A 25620-nucleotide genomic window follows, 5' to 3' on the forward strand; every position below is an offset into this window, starting at 1 on the left:
AGACTAAATAAAAACACTAAAAGCACAACCAGGCATTTGGTTCGAGCTATTTTACAAAGACATTCGTGTGTAACCTTACAAAAAATGAAATAATCCTACAGGATATATTGAAGAAAAACTTCCTACAGACCCTTATACCCTTATACAGTTTAGTATCTAGCACTTGGGGAGCGCTCCACTTGTACTGTGTACAGTTCTGCATATCCTCAAAAGTCAGTTTACACACAGATGTTTGCAGTTTCATGTTAACCTTTGCAAACTTTGGCAAGTGACAAACTCTACATCAAGCACTGGACACAGTAGCCATGGTTACAACTTCTTACATGCAAGTTATAACCTCCAAAACAGCATGCAGAGTTTTTAATCTGCCTTCTGCCTGAGAATTATTATATGACTTCACAGTATAAAAGCAGTGTAGTGAATAGAAACTCATAAGAGACTTACAGAAGAGAGGACAGAAATAACACATACCTATAGCATCTAAAAGCTGCACATACACCTACAGGGGAGCTATAACTCTGGATCAGACCACAACTTAAATCAACCTGAAAGAAAATCACTGATATTAATCATATATCAAGTTCTGTTTACTATAATTTGGCATTTGTGGAAACAGCAGTGTAGCAGATGAAAAACCCTCACGTGTACTTTTCTCAGCTCCCATCTATTGCACAATTTTTACACACCGCTTCCCTTTCTGTGTCCCTTTCCATCTTCCCTTCCTTCCTTCCCTCCCTGTTATTACCCTGCTCCTATTCCCTGCCTTCTGGCTGTCTTTTGGCAGCACAGGAGGGATGACAGATGAGAGCGAAGAAACAGGAGACAGAGACACGAAGGACAGAAAGAATGGGCTGTTGTTTGATGTTGCACCTTGAACACCTACAGCTATGAAGATTTGCTCTCCCGTGGTCACACTCAAAGGACTATAAACAACGATAATGAAAAAGCTCTTTATGTGATTTTGAATATTTCGCAAATACTCATCAGCCTTCAGAAAAGTGATATACAGGAAATCCAAGCGAGTGTGCCCGTAACCTCAAGTTATGGGAGAGTGCGTGAGTGAAGACAGAGATGTGAAGTAGCCCTCTGTGTTTCCCACAGGCTCGCTTTGAAACAATAGAGGACAGACGACAGTGTGAGTTAAGGACTAAAGGACATTAACGATGGTGTGAAAATTTCCTCCTAGCTGTAGTGAGGGCTCCATTTAGGGGTGCAATTACCCTGAACACTTAACCCCCATTAGGAGAGAGACTAACTCAGGGATGGAGGCAGGGAGAGAGGAAGACAGTCAAAGAATTGAGAGTAAGTAAAAAGTTCAGCCTGTAGCCAGAAATTCAGAGACTGAAGGGAAAATTTGTACAGACAAAAACACCCAGAAATTGATCATCCAATTAAAAGAAGTAGATAAACTGAATTGCAAAACTATAGAACTTACATTTAGCAAACACACACTTTCCATTCTACCGTGTTTTCTTCAACATGCTACGTTAACAAGGACGCTATGCCATGTGCCGAATCCACAGCATGTCTCCACTTCAGACACGACTCCTTTCCACTCTGTGGTTTGTTCTGTTAGTACTCTGGCACAGTTTATTCACTTTTCCTCTTGCAGCGAGGATTTGTTTTGTTTTTTAAAATCTCTTTTTAAATCCTCACATTGATCCAATTAAAAAACAACAACAAAAAAACAGAGAATAAACTCTTTTGGTAGCATGATAAGCAGCTAAAGCATTACCCGAATGGCGAGGAAGGAAGTTCTCTCGTATTCCACTGAGTGAAGCTTTAATGGCATGACCACTGATTAAAAGTATTTCTAAAATGGATGGCACAGGGGAGCACAAACAGGATGAAGATGTACAAAGGAAAAATAAACATAGACGACGGAGAGTGTAATGTCTGATGTCGGGAGATTTAAAAGAAAAACAACGAAAGTGTTGTTGCGTGCGTGTGCACAGCGTACGACAATCGCATATGAACGCATGCATGCGTGCAGACAAACAGGAACACAACCACAGCTAAGAGCAAAGCCTTGTGTTCTACTTTAACAGCTCACCACACAAACTAACACATACATTTTTCTTTTGTCCCTCTTACAATGTTCCTCTCTCCTCATAGACGGCCTTTATTCCCGCTCTGCCTTGCCACTCCATCACAGTTTCTGCCTGTCGTTGTATCAGGCTACATGTCCTCCTACTATTCTGCCGCTCTCACGATCCAGACAAACGTCTGGCAAAGTTTATTTTAACCTTAGTGTCCACTAAATTTCTCCTCTTGTTCAAGCAAATGTTAGACTTTGCTGACAGACGTGCCCCTGTTTAATTGCCTTCCCATGATACTGAGCTCATCTTGGATAACCCGGTAATTAACAAACTACATCTGACATTTTCATCACTGGTATTGTATTGTCAGCAGTTGAACTTGCTGCCAGCTAACATTATGTTGAAAATTATGTTGGGTAATATGAAATATCTTCCAGCTACAGGGGAGGGGGCGGGGAGAAAAAAAATCCTGGATCAAGACATTTGCTTCCTTCTGGAGGTGGTTCCATTTAACATTAAGCGTAACTTAATAACGAAATTCATGCACATGCAGTACACAGAAACTGCAATTACTGGTTCTTTTCATCCATTAAGCCATACAATTTCTTCCGCTTATCTAATTCAGGGTCACAGGATGGCTGCAGGCTATCCCAACTGTCATTAGGTGACAGACAGCGTACACCATGGACAGGTCGCCAGTCCATCACAGGGCTACATTCATTAAAAGTATTTTGATTAAGTACATATATATATATATATATATATATATATATACATATATATATATATATATACATATACATATACATATACATATATATATATATATATACATATACATATACATATATATATATATATATACATATACATATACATATATATATATATATATATATATATACATATACATATATATATATATATATATACATATACATATATATATATATATATATATATATATATATATATATATATATATATATATCCTGAGTGTATAGTGCTAATATCATGAGACCAGAGGAACCTCTTCAGAGTTATTATAACTTTTGGAGGAATTTCCCTATTTTTTGGCGTGTCCAAACTGCACAAACTAGGAACTATCAAAGTTTTGCAGTGATCTAAACTGAAGCTGTTACGTCAGGGTAGGTACTTTCCAGCACAAGCAAAACCTTTGAGTAATATGTAAGGCAACTTGCTCACAACAAAAGCATGCATTGACTGATACAATTCAATTTTGACCTATCAAAGGAAAATATATAAAACGATGCTAGCATTTCTTCTCAGTACAGTGAGATAATGTTCAGAGAAAATCATGAAGCTGAATTAAAATAACAAGATGACCACAATAGCTAAAGCACAAGTGTTATGGTTTACTAAACATTATCCTTTGTCATATATCAAGATATTCTGGTAATGCAGGCACAATGGATTCATTTGTTAGATTTCTGGAAGGTATTATCAACACAAACAGGAGCTGCACTGGAGAAAGCCTCTGTCTAAAGATATCAATCCTTTGTATATTAAAAGAAAATAGTTTCTTTTAAACCTCCATTAAATAGCACAAAAGCACGAAATGGGTGTTTTCACAGGTCAGGCTTTCCAACTCTACTTAGTTCAAACCAAAACCCAGTTTAAACAAAATTCTGATCCAGTTTACTGTTGTGGTTGTAGCATAATGTAACGCTAAGCTTAAAGTGCACAATGATATAATTATAAAGACTATAAGCTTCACACAAAGCAATCTGAACTTGTTTAAAGCAAATTAAACTTGGCACTATTACTATAACATAGGACAAACTGGATTCAAGGGGAAAATAAAATCTAAAGAGCACTTCAAGATAATCCAACTGAAAGCCGAAGCATTTTCTAATCTCGGATGGCTTTATCATGTAATGAGTAATCTGAAAGAGCTCATCACTGTGATATATAACCAAATACCATCTGGTAGGGAGGACCATAGTTAAATGTTGACAGTAATGACAATTTAGATCATCAGCCTTATTAAATAAAGAGCTCATTTGTGCAGACATATGGCCAATCAACTCATTGCCTGGCACTCCATCATGCACGCACGCACACACACACACACACAAAGAAAGAAGGAAGGAAAACAGCAAATGCATACATGCAGGAGGCTGCAATATGCCTTTAGCCAAGTCCTGTTATTGGAACATATTTTACATTTTTGTCGTAGGAATAACAGATGAGACTAAAAGACTAAAAGTTTGTGACACGCTACTTTAAAATTGCTTTTCTTGATCAAACAAAGCAAAATAGAAAGATATCCTGGATTGGATGAGTGGTTAAGAAGGAAGATGGATAAATGGATTCATTTGAGAGCATTTTTAAAATACATTTAAGGCATGCTGGAGGTCATTCACAGAAAATCAACAGACAGCTGGTGTTTTGCCCTCCCTGCCAATCTAATAGCTCCTTCTGTGAAGTGGCGTCCTTGGTGTGCAGACTGTTCATGATATTTTCTGACCAGCTAGGTAGCAATTAGTTTAGGACATACAGCCACCAGCTCTCAGTAGCCCATCTTTGTCCAGAAACGGTGTCAACTTTCGAAGAGGGCTTTGTTTTGGGATTTAGTCCACTTTGACAAGACACTCAAACTCCCTTGTGAAAGCTGTTTAGTTCAAAGATTACTGTTACTGCTTGTGCATCTTCATTTCCTGCCTTGCCACCATGTGTGTTTGCAACACTTCTTGCTTTGTTGATTAGTGTGGACACTGCATGAGTCAAAGATCTCCAAGTGGAAAATGTAATAAATCTCTGAACTCCAAGCAAACTTTCTTTATTCATAGAATATATTTGATAGTAACAGACATAAAATCTGTGTGAGTTGTTATATATGTAACCCAGTAGTATTTTACTATTACTGTAGTACGTCAAAGAATGAATGTCAATATCCATTTCATATTGGATGATGTCTGCCATCTCAGACAGCTGTGCAAAGCTTAATGCGGGGCGCTGTATGCGCTGGGTGTGGGGCCAGTTTTGTCTTGCCATAACAAATCCCACATGGATCTGTCCTGTTGTAGAAATTGTCGTCAAGTAAGCCACAGCAGCTATGGCAATGGGAATGACTGACGGATCTGAAAAACACACAACTCTCTGTGGCGAGTCTGTGTGGACACAGAAACTGGAACATTAGGTCTTGGAATCTGGAGCTGTTCTAAGTATTTCATAGAAATTCTCCAGAGTTTTCAATTTTACCGGTTTGATGCTGGCAACGGTCTGTCCCAGCTAAACTGCTCAACAGACCACTTATCATCGCTTGGGAAGGCCGCAGGACACAAATGGCTTCCGCTTCACTAGGAAAATATTCAAATTTGTCGTTCACATAAAAATTGCGTGTGATGAACTCTTGCACTGGTAGTGGAGTCATCTGCTTCCCGAGTAGCTCGCCTGAGGCAGTAAATGACAAATGCTGGTAATGGACTGTTGCCCAATACATGAATTGTCGTTCGAAACTCTTTCACAGGTTTTTGTAGATTGCTGTTTTTATACCATAAGAACATCAGAAAGTTTCGATGTTCTTCACAGACTTTGAAGAAGTAGAACATCTCTGCACATCTGCTGTAACTGCTATTGGTTCTCTGCAGAAGCGGATCAGAACTCCAAGAAGAGTGTTGTTCAAGTCGGGTCCACTCATGAGTATATCACTGAGGGAAATTCCTTTATGTTTGGCACTTGAATTGAACACTACCCTTATCTGGTCAGGTTTTTGTAGATGGTAAACCCCAAATATTGGTAGATACCACGTTTCCTCACCTTCTTTTAATGGCGGTGCTGGCTCTGCATGTTTTTCATCCAACATTCTTTGCATGAAATCGAGGAAGTGTCTTTTCATTTCTGTTTTTTTTCTCTAGAGTTTTCCAAAGAGATGAAAGACACTAAGGCTTAAGGTCGGTTATTGGAAAGGCTGTTTCATAATGACTCAAAATGCAATGGGGCAACCCAAGTGTTGCAACCATCTTTGTAGACTTGTTTTTCTAGCCTTTTCAAAAAAAAAAAAACTCTTGTCATGGCACTTGACATTGCAGAGATTTTGTCACGTTGTGTCCTTTGAAACACCTTACTGGCAAAATCACTTCTCTTACTTTCCAGGTGTTGTGCAGAGCTTTGGAGACTTAGATTTGGTGTGTAACAACCAAGCTTTTCTTTGACTTGCTTATTGTTTGGGCATGCACTCAAGATTGAAGCTTGTCCATTTGGTAGAATGTCGGTCTTGTATACACTAATGTTAGCTGTCTTTTGCACCTCCTCCAGACACCCTTCTCCCACAATCACCCAACCAAGGTTGAGCACTGAGCATATGGTTCGTTATGGAGACTGTTAGGCTTTTTTCTGATTTTGTGCACACACAGAATGTCTCTCCCAAGGAGGAGAAGGATGTCGGCATCTGGATCAATTTCTGGGATTTTACCTTTGACTGGCTTCAGATGTGGGCAGTAGTGAGTAACTTCTGGTGATGGGATTTCTGTCCTATCATCAGGTATCATATCAGACTCAATAATGGTGGGCAGGGAAAGCTGAGTGGTACCATCAAAAGACTCTAAAATGAAGTGGCTGATATTGTAGAGATAGTAAGGAGACGAGCAAAAGCATGTTTTCGATGTATATGGTTCAAGCTGTCCTTCAGACTTAAAAATGTCAAAAAGTTTTAGCTGAGGAGTGATTGCTGTGTTTGTCTAGAACAGCATAGATCTTGACTGCTTTTATTGGATGTCCAGCAGGATACACTCTGAGTGTGAGAATCGGATTTACTCTGTGGTCCGTGTCAGGGTATGAAAGGCCTGGAAGCTGACCGCTTGTTTTGGCAGCACAAAGTTCTATTAGAACAGGAGTGTCAAACTCATTTTAGTTCAGGGGCCACATGGAGAAAAGTCTATTCTCAAGTGGGCCAGACTGGTAAAATCATTGTAAATATAACTTAAAAACAACAACTTCAGATTGTTTTCTTTGTTTTAATACGATCAACATAAAAATAAAGCTAGAGCCTGTGGACAGTATGTTCAAAATAGTACAGGCACAACATAGCTATTAATCATAAAACATCTCAAGTTATTTGAAAATTCTGAGGACAAAGAACACACAAATACACAGTGCCTCAGTGATTCACAGAACTGTTTCACAGATCACAGAACTATATCAGGGTGTCACTTCGCAGGCAGCAATGTAGATAAAAATAATGAAATCCTGTTCCCCAAACATAATAACATAATATATTTCTTATAATACATGAAATAACCTGAAAGCATGAAAGCCTTACTAAAGCCTTACTAACTCAAATTACAACTTGTCTAATCAAGAGAAATACATGAAAAAATATTTAGTGTCCCTCTTGCTAACTCAATGCTAACATATAGCGCTAGCAAACAGTGCGACTACATGCTAGCTTCAAATATAAGGGTCAGAACTATTTCACATCACTTATTCGACATAAACTCACAATATACTGATACTTACAGGCATATTTTCCCATGCTCTAGTAGAAACAACTTTGGAACTAGTCTGACTAAACTTAATTTTTACTGTAGAAACTTGGTTAAACAAGCCCACTTCCTCCCCCTAGTGGGGTGATGGAGCTACTGCACCCAGTAGTAACATCACAGCTAGTACAATCTTTACTGGATTCCACATAAACATTTCCAATGTGTGAAAGAATTGGCATTTGTGCTCCACATGGTGTATCCAGTGACTCAAGGTGTTGATCTGTGCAAAGACGCTCGTGATCCAGCTCCTGTTTTCAACACTTGCAACTGGCATTCAACTCTGAGTGAACCCACACGTGTACACAGGGGTGAGTGGAAGAAGATGACAGTGGGGAAAGCAGAGAAAGGACAGCGAGGGAGGCTATGTTTTTGTCCTTTTCAGCACAACCATCTGCATCATCCATCTAATCTCATGCTTTTCTGCCATCCTATTTATCCTCTGCTCCTCTTTAGCCTCCAGCAGCCTCACAAACGCAATGTGATAATCCATTAGTTTGCTTTGTCTGTGACAAGAGGCAAGTAATACAACACGAGACTCTAGAAAAGCTTTAAACAGTCATTAAGATCAGGCTGAAAACATCAATAGTGTTGTCAAAGATTTCCCCACCAAACCTTCGGAAGTTTAGATGGCAACTCTCACACAATCCCAAATCATGGCGCAAGTAACAGAAAATGTTATGCGTAACTGGTTTAGAATTTGATAAGAAATCTGGCAGTGTTTACAGAGTTTTTTTTAGTTATCTTGCTCTTCTTGCTGATTGACTTTTTATATTTAGTTGACATGCAGTAATAAAGCCTGCTATACTTTACTATTTATAACTTTGTACAGTAATATAAATCTCCAAAGTTGGCAGTGGAGTCACATTTTTCTAAGAGAAAGTACTCATTTATCTTGATGAAATCAAAAATCAAATTCTGGTGGCAGTTGCTGGAATGTTTGCTTTTGTTGAAAGGCCAGAGTCAATTAAATCTAGCCAAGCACAACCATGAAGTACTGATGGAAGCGATAAATTGAGTTTTTGAGTGTTAAAGGATCTATTACGCTTTCCATATTATTTTTATTCTTGGATTATGCTAGAGTTTACATCACATGATTCACAGTTCAAATTATTATAATTTTTTTTAAACTGGACTTTTGCCCGGCCCCTCTGTTCATCATGTGTCTGACACAAACTGTTTTCTCTTTCAAGCCAATTGGCTGACACTCATGAGCAGAGGGTTTGAACAGCAGGTGGGTGGGGCTGCAGCACTCAAATTCTGAGTCACGTGTCACGTGTATACATGATATTAGGGTATCCTCTCTTGCTGATATCACATATATGTAACAGTAGAAAAATAAACTGTCTGAAACCTGAGCTGAATTTAGGGTATGATTAATGTGAGCATTTATCATTGCAGTAGTATATATGACAGAGCATCCAGTTTAATTTCTTAACTTCTACCTGGGATTTGTTTTTTTCATTATTATTATTATTATTATTATTATTATTATTATTTTGCTATTACTTGTGTATACTTAATAAATATAAATCTTTAAGATTATAAATGAAGATTTTAGGTTCTTTAACTCAAGCTCAAACATAAATATATTATATAAGATAAACATTATACCTCACATGTGGTCTATTCTGCTACTTATAACACATTGGTTGGACCTGATGGTAAAAGCCAACTTCAACCATAAGATCGGATGACATCAGTGGGGTGCTTTGCTTTAATTTAAGTATAGGTTTTATTTTATCTCACATAGCATACACTAAAACTATTTTTATGATTTCAGTAATTCTTCTTTCACTGTGTTTTGCATGCTCGCTCCCCATTGGGTGTTTCTCTTGACACCTCTTAAATCGCTAATCTTTATAAACAAGTCACTTCTCTCTTTCCTCCATCTTTCCTATACACATTCTTCTATTATCAATTTTCTCATAACTCTTTCATTTTGTGTTCACACCTCTTTTATCCTCCTTCTCACCTCCCTTCTTTCCAACCTCCCCTTTGCCCTCAGGTGTGGTTTAGATAAGGCTAGCGGAAGGGATTAGTGAAAGCTCTCTGCTATGTTTGCCTTTGGCGCAGAGGACAAAAGGACTGGGACGTTTACACTGCTCCACCATCTCCATTCACCTGGCCGTGTGCGGAAAACAGCCATGCAAGGACGCACACAGACATAAGAACACACACTCACACTCACCTGTGTAATGACTGTGTCACTGTGCCCCAGTTATGAACTGAATCAGCATAATCCCTTCACACTCCATTAAACAAGAAAAGGCAGGGTGTAGTTTCACAAAAGTGCACAAACACACACGCACAGAAATACAGTGCTGACACATACCCTCACACTGTGTGGTCTGCAAATTTTAGCTGGTCCCATAGGCTGATATTACTGGTGAGCAAAGTCAGACACAATAGCATGCGCATGCTACAGGTATATTTGTGTGTAGGCACATATCTTCTCAAAAGAATACGACTGAAGACAACACACTGTGCCGTGTTATTACAATGGGATTGGCCTTATTTGCGCCACAGGGCCTAGCAAAGCTTAGCAGGTGGTTCTCATTATTTTGTTATTAATATTTATCGACATTTATTCAATTGTGTTTTTAATCCCATTTCCTACAGAGATGATTAGCTAGCTGTATTAAAAGTTTTAATGAAAGAAAATTTTGATTGTATAATTGCTTTTGATTGCACACGTGGTCATTTTTATGATGGCACGGTGATTGTCTCTACCCGTCATTCATGTCAGTTGCCCTGCCTATTATTCTATCCTATTAATCTATTGTAGGGTAGAAAGGAGAGTCTGCAAGTCTGCTAAGGATCCCAGTGACATACACTTCATCACGAGACACCAACGTGTCAGCCTGTTTTTGTGACTGCACAGAGTCATTCGCTGAGAATTTACATTATAATTCACTAACTACACATGTGCTCAGGTGGTGGACTTTAAGCGGATGTCAAAAGAAACGTAACAGGAATGATTATTCGGCAATCGGGTCTCCAGCTGTCCATGTCCGCAACAGAATATAATCTAGGCTTAACACATACAGACAGACATTCACAGCTACAGTTAATTTAGAATCACAGGTTAGAAACTCCATGCATGTCTTTGGACGTAGGAAGCTGGAGTACCCACAGAAAACCCATGCAGACACAAGGAGAACATGGAAAGTCCACACAGAAACTGGATTTCTTAGCCTGAGTTGACAGTGCTAACCATCGCATCACTGTGTTGCTTACTTTTTATTAACATGTTAAAAAAATAATAATTTTAAGTACCGATTTGGTAATGACGCAGTATGCACTATAACGCACACACTATGTGTACACAGTTTATGTGACACAGGTGGAACTGTATATGTTCTCTATTCTGTGGCAAATGAGAGGACAGAATAAAAGCTAGCATAGGCCATAGCGGCAGGACAGCACTGAATCACAGGTAACCTTGTTCACACGATGAATCATTTCATTTACGGTAATAAATAGAAAAATCATATCTATATTAATTCTTACATTACCCGAGTTTTAATAACAAAACATTGTATTTCCTTCTAGTTCATTTTTGACGTTTGGTTTTCTTTTAAAGTTGTTTAAACAAGTAAAAGCAGTCACCATGAACATTAGTCTAAAACACTAGCATACATTAGCAAACCTAATGATCGATGCAAATGTCTGAAGGCAGGGGGTCAACTTAGAGTCAGTGGACTGCTGGGTTTGCAGTACCCTGGCAAAAACCCCGCTGATTGCATCCTTTTCATGACAACAACTGAAGAGAGGAGATGAGGAGTGCAGCGGACAGATGAGATACAAGAAGAGCTACTAGAGAGGTGAAGAAGAGGAGCATATCAGATAAACTGATAAGACAGAGCATTAACATAGTTTGTCTCTCTTCCAAAGGTGCCGTTGTGACAGAGTAAAATCAGATGCTATCGGGCCAGGCTTGCTTAACAGCTTTTCAAAAGTTTAACAAAGTATCATCGGCACGCAACACGACACATGTTTTAGCAACATAAAAGCTCAGATTTTCTTGGGAATTGTCTCCTGCAGCCAAGAAAGAAAGAGAAAAAGTCTGAATGCACTCATTTTGTTTGCTTGATTTGATTTCATGCTGTGAAAAAGAGCCTATGCATCCGACTGAAACCTTTTGATAGAGACCAGTTTCACATCTTACATTCTTTTTCCTGTGAATAAACTTGAAAACTGTTCAGGTTAAAATCCAAATATTTATAGCTCTGTTAAGCTCCCAATATCTTAAGCACATGCACAATCTGCAATCAGAGAATGAGAACACTCTTTGAGAAGCACAAGTGCTTAAATGTTCACAGACACCTGAAGCCATAGCTCTTTCATTTCGCAGGTCAATAATGCTTGATCATCCTGTTTGTTCTTTTTTTGTCCTTCATTATGATCAGTCATTCCTTTTCTCCTCCCACATGTATCCAAAAAACTAGTACAGTCTGATTTTGTAGTGCATGGTACTGATGACTAATCCTTTACCAGTGACTACAGAAAAAACATCTATAATACCAAGCCGGGTGAATGTTTAGGCTAATCCATATAATGGTGCTACCCAAATTTTACAATGTTGCCAATCCCTTTATTTATCCATCAGGGATCTGCTCATCTAAGTGTTGAAAACTGGATGAGTCTGATACACAGTCCAATGGGCAATGAGCCACTGTGGACAGACAGAACAATCAGTGAAATATGTACACAACAAGACCAGAGCAACTAGCATATTTACACATACAGGCACACAAATACACAAGCCACAAGAAATCGTATACATGAAAGCAGACTGATCCAGTGAGTGGGCAGAAAAAAAAATATTGAGTTAGTGAGAGAAAAAGGAAGACGGTGAAAAAGAAAATAGTCAAGGGAGGAGGACGAATATGTGCAGGGTTTTGTGTGTATGCGGGAAAGAGGGAAAGAGACCTTGTATTTCTGTTTGCTATCGGGTGAGTGTGTGTTGTTTTTCTAGCACCCACCTATCAGTCAGGGCCTGCAGGCGGGGAGTAGAGCAGTGTGGGTAGGAGAGGTGTCAGCTAATCTGCCATGATTGATGTGCGATCCAAAACTGATGAAACTTTACTATACACCTCGAAGGCACACACACATCTATACGTACCCATGTCCACATGTACATGCATGCCACCTGACACTGTTTCTGAGGACGCCTGCTGCACATGATTGCAGAGAATCACACATATTCGCTGGGCTCCTGTGATCATCCTATACAGCCTGAGAGCCTTAGCTGAGGTTTCACTGAGATGCGCTTTCCATTTCACCTAATTGGCCATGAAAAATGGATGACAGACATAAACAGTGACTGTCATTATGTCATTAAGCGTGTGCAGGACCAGCGTGTGTGAGCAAGGTGTGAGCAAGAGTTTGAGCACGTTTGCGTTATATCTGGAGATTGGCATGCGTAAACTAAAAGTACTCTATTTGTTTTTAAGCCTAATTGCCGAAATAACAGTATACTTTCAAAGAGGGCCCAGATGTGGTGAGCTGGCTGGTACAGAACACCCACACTGAACTGACAGTAAAGCGACACAGAAATAAACACAAAAGGAAAAAGAGAAAAAAAAACATTTTTTCATGTCAGTAACATTTTAAATAATATCTAAAAAATAAGAAATAAAATATCCTCATAATCACATTCTCCATTAGTTTTCTACAGTCTCATTGTTACTCAAATGATAAATGAGATGTAACTTTATACCAAATATTTCTTGGTATTCTTTGCCAGCTTAGTTTTCAATCACCTAATGTTTATTAAAGATAAATCTCATCCCAAAATATGCTAAAGGGACCACACTTTAAGCTTAAAGAGGAGTTTGAACAAGTGAAGAAATATCTAAATATAAGCCTTTAACTGTTTACATTCTGACTCATACCTTACTTTGAAAAGTTTGTTTTTCTTATTAATTCTTCTCTTCCCTGGAGGCTTTGAGTCACAACCACACTGTGTGCCGTTTTGCGGTCAACCGCTGGGCTGCACAGATATTGACTCCCCTAATCAAGCAAAGTTTATACAGTGGTGTGTTGGATGTAGGCGTTGCCATATGAACAAAATCTGTTTAGGTCATTTCACTTCTTTAAAGATCTGCTCCAATGGAAATCTGACAGTAACTTATTTGTTAGTAGATCGACTCAAAGCGAAGGAGACAAAAGGTGCAGAAGTACATGTATGCTATTTTAAGTCCTGAAGAGTTTTTTAGGGTTATATCAACAAGGAAAAGAAAACAAAAAGAAAAGCAGCTTGTCAAAAAGGACACACTTTAAAGCACAACTCAAATGTGAAGTTTTCCCTTTTTTTCATTGTGTCTTTGTTGTTTTTGCTGTCGGCAACAGAATTGATGTTTCATTAATGCTGTAAGTGGCGACGATGGGTTCTTTGCACATCATCAGGGGGGTTTATTTCCAGCAAGCAGTCATTTCTTCGTATCGCACAAAGGAGTAACTTTCTATGTCTTCTATGTGGCATTATTGAACATCCACTAATTAAATGTTGCTGGATGTGTAGCCTTCTCTGTGTGAGTATTAAATAAATTGAATAATGTTTGTCACATATGGGCGAACTTCCTGCTGTCAGTAGAAATTGCTATCACTGTAATTTAATGTGTTAAGGCCTGAACTGTTTTCAGCTAGAAGAAATTCGGTGCAAATCTGGCAAATTGAAATCATTGCATTCTGTATAATGGCAAAACATCACCATGGTACCAGCATCCAGTCTATTCACAATTGTTAATTTTGCATGACAAAAGTCGTTGGATGACAGAGACAATTTCTAAGCTTTGCACTTGGTATTTTCACCTTGAAATTTTTTCACTTCAAAGCTTCCAAAGGAAACGGGGGCATAACCGCACACTGGAACAGTACTCGTTCTCCTTCTTCCTGCGTTGCAATTACAATTGAAATGACAAGCACACACAAAACAAGGAGCCAAATGCAAAGTCCTGAAAATTTCAAAAGCCTTCCAAACAAATCTTTAGTAAGACCCCAGAGCGAAGGGGCCCGGGTTAGGATTAGAATCAGAATCAGTATTAAGGGACATTGACATTCTGGAGGTGGCGTACTGATGGGAAACTTTGGCAGGCTTGTTTGGCTGTGGCTGGAATTCCTGATGAGTCGATGTTTATCTTATCTGGGAGAGATAGCAATTTTTAAAGTGTTTTACATCAATTCAACTAATTCAAACAGGACGTGGATAAACAGGAGTGCTGCATCCAATCAGGCAGGATATGCTGCCATGCATAACCCTACACACGCAAAGGCACTCGCACGCACTCAACCCAATGCCCGTAATAGTCAATGCTTATAAACTGTGTTCCCAATCCTGAGATGCAGTCAGAACAATAAGCGTGAGCCTGCTGCAGGACAGGAATGAGAAGAAAGTGTCCCCCTTCAGCACTGAGTCTCTTGAGGGCCAATTAGAGAAACCATGGTCAACGTTACACAACCCTCTTCTTCACTTTATTTCCATTGATGGCTCCTTTAAACTGAATCTGGATCAGAATTGCTGAATATGAAAATTTTGATTGGCTACTTATGAACTGACATATATCCCAATTTGCCCCGCTTTGTTGTACATGTTTAAAACCTAGTTTGTGGATGTTAACAACTGCCCAGCGTTTGTCTGAATAAACATGCTTCTTAAAATACTTATCGTGTATTCTGGGAATAGCGGTCTTTACCTACCAAGCTGCTCATTATTATGTGTCTAAGGAAGCTTTAATCAAAGGTCCAACACCTGATTGGTTCTTGCTGGCTTCCTTCCTGCTCTCCACCAGCATTCTTTCCTGGTCCAACAAAAGTAATTACCAGAGACCTCTACCTCACCCTAGGGACAAAGAGGGGAGCATATGCTGTCAGACTCACACATGGACACATACCCATCGCCCTACACACGCACGCGCACACACACAAAGTAAGACTTACCAATATGTATCACAATCTTTTGCTCCCTGGCTACTGAATGACAGTTTAGCTAATTAGAATCTGATTTACTCATTTAATGAAAAAGGGAATAATTAGATAGTTAAATAGCAGCCAGGAGAAATTTGCTGGGTATCTGTTTAGAATCAGTGTGTGTGTGTGTGTGTGTGTGTGTGTGTGTGTGTGTGTGTGTGTGTGTGTGTGTGTGTGTGTCTGACCAGAGGGGAATTGAGTTTTGAAATGGGATGCCTGACTGCACCACCCAGCTAACTGTTTTCTAAATGAAATTAGTGTTCATTAGATACACATATGTAAACGCTCACACTTATAAGCACGCTGTCCCTCATAAAAGGACACACACTCTATCACACACACATACACAGGCAGTATGTGCACACATGAAAGGAGCAGACAAAAGGTGGCTGTGCGCCGTCTCTTCTGTATCACACTGGCAACAAATCTACTCCTCCATTTTCCATTTCTTATTACCGAGTGTCTTTCTCTTCACACTGGTGTGTATTTCAATCGTGACTGGACATAGACTAATTTGATTAGGCTTTGGGAATTCATTCTCTATTGCTGCAACTCTTGTTAGAGATGACACTTCACAAGCTTTACACCATTTAAGCTGGCTGCCTCATGAATTGACAAAAAAAAAAAAAAAAAAAACTTGCCTTTGACATACTCCTTTGTTTCTGTGATCACAAGTGGGGATTGCCTATAGAATTTGGGTCCCCGTCTCATTTCTTAGGAAAAGATGATGGCTATTGTCTTACATTGATGGGGGGGATTAGGCTGGTGTGAATAGTATACTATATAAGATGGCATAGCATTGTCACTCACTGCTGTGTTCAGTTTTTTCTCGGGGGCAAACATCTGTCCCTCAAGTTTTTCCACTTTGTTGTACATTCCCTCACGTCAGTTCTGACAGTTTCAGCAATTGCCCTCCAGGAATTTTCTGATTTGTGAGTCCCTAACATTAATGCTGTGATTATTTTTCCTTACATTGAGATGAGGACTGTTATTTTCTCGCAGATAAATTCAAAAACTGCTGTTAAAAAGTAACTGGAAATACATAGGGAATCAACAGTACCAAACAAGCCAATCACAATAGTTGTGGACTGTGTTTGCAGTTACGACCTAGCTACAGTGCAAATTTACCTGGTGACACTTAAATGAAGCTTAAAAACTAGTGTGAATTTTTATTTTTTTATTTATTTATTTTGCCTGTCCCATTTGGTTCTTTAGTCGTCACAATTGTTGTCTGAAGACCAACAAGGATACCCAACCCAATACCCAGCCAAATAGATCATCACGGCCTTGCCGTATTGCTCTATTTGATCTACCTTTGTTGTTATTATTTATTTTATTTTTCAGTTGTTACAGACGGGACAGACATGACTGAGGGATAGGAAAGGGAGAAAGAATCTCCTGGATCACCTGTTGAGAGAAAAAGAAGAGAAAACAAGCAAAAAAAGAGCAACATACTAAATACAACACCATCACGTTAATCTAGCTAAGTGTAAACAGCAGTAAATACTAAATATTGAATGTTGTTGTGTAGCAAGCAGGACCGACAGCGCACAATGTGCTTGGAAATAGAAGCCAATAAAGGTGTAGTTTATGTCTATGAACAGTGAACACCCGTGTGCACACCTGTGTGGATCAGTGCGCTTGTATTCAAAAGGTTTCCCCATGTAATGGTCTGCTAGAGGATGTAGAGAGCCATAGCCCCGTCCCCTAGGGCATGAAGCAGGCATGGAAGAGATCCAGGCTCCAGACATCCAGAGGCCCCAGAGTGTGAGAGCCCAAGGAGGACCACCGGAGGGGCATCCGTGCCACCCTCCTGGGAAGAGCTGAGGACAGCCCCAGATCAGGGGTCACCCAGTAGCCACGGAGCAGAAGCCAGAGGGGGCTGCAGTGGCGTGCCCGCTGGCTCTGCCAGCAGCCAGCTGTGCCAGCAGCCAGCTGTGCCAGAGTGAACCGGGCCAGAGGCTCGGGGGCCTCCTTTGCCCCGGAAGAGGCCTGACCGGGCAACAGGCACCAGGCCCCGCCAAGTAGTCACTGGGAGTGAGCTGGTACATACCTGAGCGCCCAGCCCCGGACACCAAGAACCACCAACGCACCAACCCCTGAGGGCATCAGTTACCGGCAGGGAGTGTGGTGAGGGGAGATAGGCCTTTGGAGGGCCTGGGAGTTCCCAGAGAGGTGGAGTGTAAGACCCGACCTGACATATAAACACTGACAAACAGGCACACACAGACACAAACATGCATTCCCACCGTCATGCACACATACAAATACTCAGCACTCACACAACGTAGGGATAGACATACATGGACACTGTACACACAATCACACTCCCCAAACAAACTCTATACCCCACGTCCAGGTACCCTCGCCCCTGGAGGGGGAAACGGTACCTACACCCAGGAGATATTACCTTCCCTGGGGCCAGCTCCCCCACTGACCCCAGTAGGCACCCCTGTCCACCCACCAAGCCAAGGGAGCCCAGGCCCATCCAGATCGGGGCCTACGGCAGCAGGACCGCCCAGCCCCACAGGACCTGAGGCAGCCCACCCGACCCCACCGCAGAGGAAACTGTACCCACCCTAACATTCAATCATCTCCCAGACTGCACAAGACAGTAGACACCCAGGTTAAGTTTATTCTCCACCTCTCCTATGACTCTCCCCCACCTGCAGAGTGGACTCCTGCAAGGATGGAACAAACTCCCTGTCAGTTGAAGAGCCCCCTAGTTAGGCCGATGCACCAGAGGCCCCCTGCGCCAGGGCTGAGCCCCCGTGCACCCACCCGCCCACAACCTCGGCGACACACCAACAAGGACCTAAGCCCCCAAGGCCCAGCCAGAGCCCTAGCACGGAGGCGAAGCACCCCCGAACCCCACGAGAGTGAAATTTAAAAAAAACTTTGCATTGAGGCATCAAAGCTTTCATACATTAAGCAAAACACATTGGTTACTTGATGGATTTGGCACATTCTCTTGCAGACTTTAACGTCCAAGTTTCAAGAGTCAGCTGCCAAAAAAGCAACACCTTTATTAGCTATGTTGTCAGAAAATCAATTCCAGAGAAAAACATACATGGGTGATGTGAGAAGGATAATGAAAATTTAGTCCTCTGTCAGGCAGCGAAAATTGCTGTTTAGAAGTAGAATTCTGGATGTCAGTTTTCAATTGAGCATATACAGACAAGTCAAAACAACCCTTATTACTGCTGCACCCCTCAGACATAGCCTCCACTGGGAAATCTATAGAGGCGCAAAATTTGCGTGATTTGTATAATTGTGTAAGACATGCAAAGTATTTAGAGCAACTCTTTAAAGCGATCAAATCTGTGGCCAATTAAAATAAGTAGGCAAACAAATGAATGCAAAATATTTCACTTCAAAGCAACACAGATGGACAAAGACGACTCTGGCCCTTGTCCTTGAGCACAATGTATAGGTAAACACTCATAATGGTCAGTTTCCAGGTGCATGAGTATTCGTGTGTCCGGTCCTTTCTCCCTTTGCTGCACATGCTAATGTGTTACTGAACCTACCAACATAAATAAGAGTTAAGATTTTAAATCAAATTTCAGTGGCAAGGTCAAAACCATTTGGAATGTAAAATGAGTCAGAAACCTTCTTTTACCCTTCTGGCTCCAAACTCTCCATATGGTGTAAACAAACACAAGGAAGGACATTTGGTAATGAGATGGCATTGTTACAGTTTCTGAAGTTATGTGCATTAGGGGACTCTCTCTTTCGGGGAGAGACTCATGTGTGAATGCATGGAGATGAAAAAAATTCTCTCACATGTAGCCTCTGAGAGGCACGCATTTACATAAAAGATGTTTGGCTTTATTTCACAAGGACTGGAGCATGTTGCCAACTTAATTACCTGTTAAGATGTAATCCACGTTGTTGTTTTTTGTTTTATGTTATTCAGCCATAGCAGAGCTCGAGATAGCATGCAACAGGTAAAGCCCACTGGCCAGAAATCTCCATTCACAGCCGAACTCTTCCGAAGGAACACTTTTTACACAGGAAGTTTGACTAAGCTGCTCCTGAGGCAAAAAACGCCCGCCCATCCTCAAAGAACTGATGGAGCATTCACCTTATGCCTCATTGAGCTGACTCACTGTAGCACTGCAGAGGATACAACATATGGGAGGAAATAAATAAACAAATGCTCCTCTTTGCATCTTGGCTCCGTGTCAGCTCACGGCCCGGGGTTGTTTCCTCACCCTTCACTCAGGTCTGGTGAGAGCAGCCCCAAGGGGGCCACTGGGCCCTGTGTTGAGCCATCATGGTGCATCATTATGCTGGATCCTCATGCCTGAAGAGGAGCATGCATCACAGACAAATCTGTCACATTTGTTTCTCTTCTCTCTCTCACAGTCTCCTGCTTTATTTTTCTTGCTCACTTACAGCTCTACATCTGATCAAACAATGCATCCCTTCATTGCCATGCCCTCCAGCATGCTTGGTCTGGCTGTCAGGAAACTGTCTGACACTTCCAAGACAACACACCAACACCTCGAATATATCGAAATACACACAATAGAGGTGGTCGGGAATTTTTTGTTTTTGTTTGTTTGTTTTATGGCTGATGTCTTGTTGCATGGTAGGACAGGTAGATAGACTGTTATGTACTTGGGGTCACTGATTAGGAGACTTACTGCTGGCAAGGATTGCAGCATATACTGCAGGTATCTGTGGAGCTCTTCATATCATAAGTCATTCCTTGTTCCTTCTTTATGACACAAGTACAAAAAATTTAAAAAAGGATGTTTGCCTGGGAGTAAAAAGAACATTGTCTATATGCTTGTGTTTATGAAAATGCAAGTGAGACCTGCCTGCATGCATCAACAAATGTCCCTGCGTGTGAGAGCAAGTCAACAGAAACTTTAAAACTTGCCCAGGGCAACTTGCTGCCTTGGAGTCGCAGCACTGAGGGGGAAAGCGGGAGAGAATGATTGGCATAAGGCTGTTTACCGTAAACAATAACCAGCGCTGTCTGGTTATTACGCAGGAATGCACCCTTCTCTCATCTTTATGCTTTTTTCTGTGTGTGTTTTTGACTTGCTATAGCCACCCCCCAAAACACCGACAAAACAGCATGTTTTCACTCTTGACGAGCGCTGACCACAACTGTGTGTGTGGTGGCACGACTGATACGGGATATCTTTAATTAGGAGGGGAAAGTTAGTGAGGAGTGATTACTGATCTTGAAGGAGTTTATACAAGGTCGGAACATTTAATCTGACTCTGAATCAGAGGGTTTCCGCGTGTCTACCAGTCTTTCATTTATTTGGCTTCCTCAGATCCATCTGTCTGTATGTATGTTAATTTTCTTAAGTCAAAGGTGGCACCACAAAGTCAATTTTGAGATCCGATATAATCTCTCCCCCTTTGATCCCACTCAGTCTCTTCCTGTCTACTTCTGTTCCACCCCAGCTGCACTCACCATCTTCACTAACATATGGCATGCTGTTGTTAAACAATGGTTTGGCTGTCATTGATAAATGTTATTTAAAATGAGCAGCATTTGCCATGTAATTTTTGACTCTGTAATTCATCTAAAAGCCATCCTGTGTTTATTAACTGCTGTTTACTGTACATTTCTGATCCCATTATCTATTGTTCTTTCAGGAAACAGTCCTCCACTTATCTGCACTATTCCCTCATGTCAGATGAGATGAATACTTAAACACAGAAAGTGATTACACACAAGCTTACTCATATATACAGATGGTTTTCCTCTGATCTCTAAGCTCACGGTGTCCCAGATGAGTTCCCTCATCTCCACAGTTTGTATTGCAGAGACTGCTATTGTAACAAAAGCCAAAATCACATTGCAAACACTGCGCATGCAAAGGCATGCAACAAAAACAAAACTGCAGACATAAAATCTTTCCTTTCCTTCCTGGACACACAATGGTTTAAGTTACCTTGGCAGAAACCCAAACATTTTTCTACCTGTTAACAGACTGATCATGGTTCTTGCCTTATTTCTACGCTCTGTCCACCTCTTTTTCTTGGAAGTATTTTGTGCTACCATAGACTGTACTTGAGGGATAAATCTTCTAGGGCTGTAAAAGGTGGACACATGCCTTAAACCTACATTCTTTGGTAATACATCTAATCATCAATAGGTGGCGAGTCAAGGTGAGAAAACAGGTCCAAGTCTATGGGACACTGACCTTAAAGCTCATATAGCAGTAAACATTTTACCGATGAGTTTAGTTATAAGTCTCATTTAACATAGCAAGAAGTCCATTATGTAAAAAAGTAAACACTTAGATGATAAAGCAGAGTATTTAAAAGTTGCTACCACATGAATTACAGTGTCCTTGTCAGTCAGGTCCAACCCTTGCTCGTGATATCTGCGTTACATGAAAATAAATTAAGATACCAGATGCAGACCAATGGGTGAAATCAATGATGCTACATCTTCCTTTAAAATACTCTGTGTGCTACAAGTGAAAACTACTGAATCACACAAAGATAATCAGCAAACCATTCTCAGTCTCATCCTGCCACTTCCACTCTTTTCTCTTTATACTTTTTATTCCAAAATGTCTGTTCCAGTTTAAATGTTTGGCCCACATTCCTTTGCTCTGCCTCAGCCCTAACATCATCCCACGACAGGTCCAACTTCTCTCTCATAACAGGGTGTGTCTTCTTGTCCTGGTTTCGGGCCAACCCTTTTCTTCACTTCACCATTTTTTGTCCTTTGTTAATCTCTTTCCTTTAGCCTATACTGTCTGCTTCCAGCGCTCTCTTCCTCTCATCTAATTTCCCCTATAGCACAGTCTTCTAAGATGCATACTAAATCTCTGTTGTGCCTTTACTTGTCTATAGAAAACAAAACCACAGCAACCTAATCAAAGTGTATTTTCCTCTTTCAGTCCTTTAAAGGAAATCAAACGGAGGAAAAAGTGCATAGCTGGTCCTGGTTGCTAGGAGACCATGGGTCCACGCTTCAAGCAGCTATTTACAAGCTTTTATTTACTCCCCTCTTTCTCTCTCTTTCCCTTCCATTCCCTTCTTTTCTTCCTCTTTCAGCTTTACGCCGATTTACTTTATCTGTTTATTGTCTTATTATTTTATCGGCCTCTATTTGGCAAACTAAGAGAGAGGACAGGGCCAAAATGAACAGATTAACTAAACGAGAAGAGGCCTGTAATATGGAAAAACACAGCTCGTTTCTCCTGTTTGTTCAGAAAGATGGAGGGAAACATGAAGAAGTGAAGAAGAAAGTAAAAGCTATTGATTTTTTTTATTGTTCTCCTTGATTTGTGTCACACAAGTGGAAGCTCTAAAATGAGAAGGTCTCATTTAATTCCCATTTTCCACTTCTACTACCTTGACCCCAATTCATTGTTCTTACCTGCTTTTCCTCTTGTTCTCCACTATCCAGTGTCAGTATCCCTTTGCCCTGCCAAATTTCTATCCTCATCTGTCTTCACTGCCCTCCCCTCTTGTCACCTACAGCCCCTCCTCCCAGTATATATTTTTTTCTCTCTGACAGCAGTGCCGGGTGGGGCGTGGGGCATTTGAAGGGAGGTGTGGTAGCCATTAGCTAAGCACCTCTGCTACAATCTGCTACATGGTGGGAGGATGAAGGAGGAAGATGAAGGAGGAAAAGGGAGAAGGATGTAGCGGCTGATCCAAGATGATCTCCGTTGCATGTTTCCTCCACTGTTCTGTTCCGTTTCGTTTTGTCCTTCCCCTGCATGCTCCTAATGGCTTCCTAATGACAGCTTGCAGGCACCACACACCCAGCCATTTATAACCATCTAGACGGAGAGACTGGGTGTGTATGTGGGGTGTTTAAAAGACAGGGGGACATTATATAGCAGATGCACCTGATCCACATTGCACGCAGAAACACACACATGCTGTTAGCCATCAGCCTACTCGGTCCCTGTGTAAACAACAGTAGCCTAAGGCGGCTCTACGTGAACCCAGAGGTGACATAAAGACTTTCAGCATCTTACTAGGAACCATTCTGGCCACATGTTGTGTGAAAGCCATTAGAAAAGGCTATTTTGTCTAAATACCTACAGGCTATTTTTCCATGAAATTCACAATACAGCTCTAGCTTTCCTTCTTCCTCCACATATAACTCACACAGAGATGCAAGCAGACTAAGATGGCAACATACAGTCTGATTTTTCATTGCTGGTTGTTAACATAAATGCTTACCTGTACATAAGACAGCAAAGTTTGAGAAGGGATGTTAAACAGCTCCCACTTCTTCTACTTCAGTGGAAAGGTTGGCATTAACATTTACAGTTTAGTCAAGGTGATTGTTTATTATGTTTGACAGTGTAGGAGGTGCAGTCAGAACTGACTGAATTAATCCAGCAGCTTGTTAAAGATTTAACTCGCAAGAAGACAACACAGCAAACACTTGTTACTGGATATGCACTACAAAACTTTCAGAGTCAAACGTAGCCAGGATAAGTAGTCTGTCATTAGCAAATGAACAAGAACTCTTCAGAATTTCATAGATAACGCTCTGTCATCTAAGAACCACATATAAGCTGTGAGGCCACCTCATGTAAAGTGGTCACAAATGAACCACTTTGCACACTATCTTACCCAAACCACCTTTTCTGAATCTAAACAAGTACTAAAAAGCAGGGTTTAAAAATAACTAGGCACAAAAACCAAAGCTCCCAACTGGGATGAATGAACTCTTGGTTGACAGGCGTGTGATTTAAGCCACTTCAACCCCTCCTGCCTCCTTACATGGACTTTGTTGCTTTTTCAAACTAGGACATTTGCCAACGTCCAATACCGCTACGATCAGTGCATAAAGACACCAGTGCTAAAAGGCATTGTGTTTATCTAACACCAGTGACTTTGATGCCCTGGAAATGAGAACTGACTGAGTTTGCCTGACTCGAGTATTGAGTTCCAATCTACATGGTGTTTTTAAATAATTTTAGGTAGATCTGAACTTGAACTTTTTGCAGTTAATTTCAGCAAAGGATGTTCATGGAGGTCCTCCTAGTATTCATTCAGCTGCTTATTAAAAACTCAAATTTTTAAAAGTCTGAGTGATTGTATGCCTTTTTTTCAGCAAGTTTTTAAAGACTTGCCCAAAAATGTGTTGCCTGTTCTGAATTCCTAAATAAAAGTCTGACATTTTTGACATTTTGAATACAAAAAGAAGAGCGGTATGAATAAAAACACAAACACAGAGAGGGTATCCTATAATCACGTCTTACCTGCTTGCTTAATGTGAGAGTAGAAACGTCTAAAAATCCTTAACTATATCCCTCCTGGGCTGAAGGGAAAATCCCCGTCCCTCAGGGTGTGTGAGACTGTGTGTGCCGAGGGTGTTTGCATTGGATCAAATCAACACCTCCTCACAGATTCTTTCTGATGTGTCTGTATGTGTTGAAAACATATGCCACCCTGGTAAGAAACAAAAAAAACTGTGACCACACACACATAACGCCACATGGAGTGGGCTATGGGATGTTTTATATAAGATCAATTAGGCATTTTTGGTTTTTTGACTCTATGAAATGGATATTCGGAATACAGCGCATCTAATTATTTGATTTGACATCTGGTGTATGCCTGTCCAGTAGTCTGTCATTTTTTTTTTTAACAAATTCATCTCTCAATTTTCCATTGACCCTGTGAGTCTCCTGAGATTATGAAACACAGATTTGCCATTGGAAGTGCATCCTCAGCTGTGAGCAGAGCTGGTAGCAGCCATATGATCATGGTGTTGACAGCTATCCATGACCTCATCCATTTAAGTCAATTTTCGGCTTAGAGGCAAAAGAAAGAAAAAGAAAAAGAAAAGAAAGAGAGCAGTGAGTGAATAGAAGAACTGAAAAAAACCTCAGTAAACTAAAGGAAGACAAATAGACTGAAAAGGTAAGGCGAGAGAGACAGAGATACAAGAAGAAAGAGTCAGAGAAGAATGCAGAGGGAACAAAGGGGTGAGAAAACGGTGAAGAGAAGGAAGAAGAGAGGAGGAAGCTGAAAGAAGCTGGCAGTCGGTGACAATGCAGATGGACTTCAAAGCATTAATGCAAAAGGTAGGATCACAGAGTGCATGCTGCAAAAAAATTGAGTTCTAGTAGGTTACTTGGAAACTT

General features: G+C 40.7%; 1 protein-coding gene across 2 annotated transcripts in view; it reads right to left on the bottom strand.

The window, feature by feature from the left end:
* The window catches only part of efna5b (ephrin-A5b), a 97945-nt gene that overhangs the window by 36833 nt on the left and 35492 nt on the right, over positions 1-25620 (bottom strand). The window lies entirely within an intron of this gene.

This window comes from Neolamprologus brichardi, chromosome 12, assembly GCF_056152115.1.
Source record: "Neolamprologus brichardi isolate AB-2024 chromosome 12, ASM5615211v1, whole genome shotgun sequence".
Lineage (NCBI taxonomy): Eukaryota > Metazoa > Chordata > Actinopteri > Cichliformes > Cichlidae > Neolamprologus > Neolamprologus brichardi.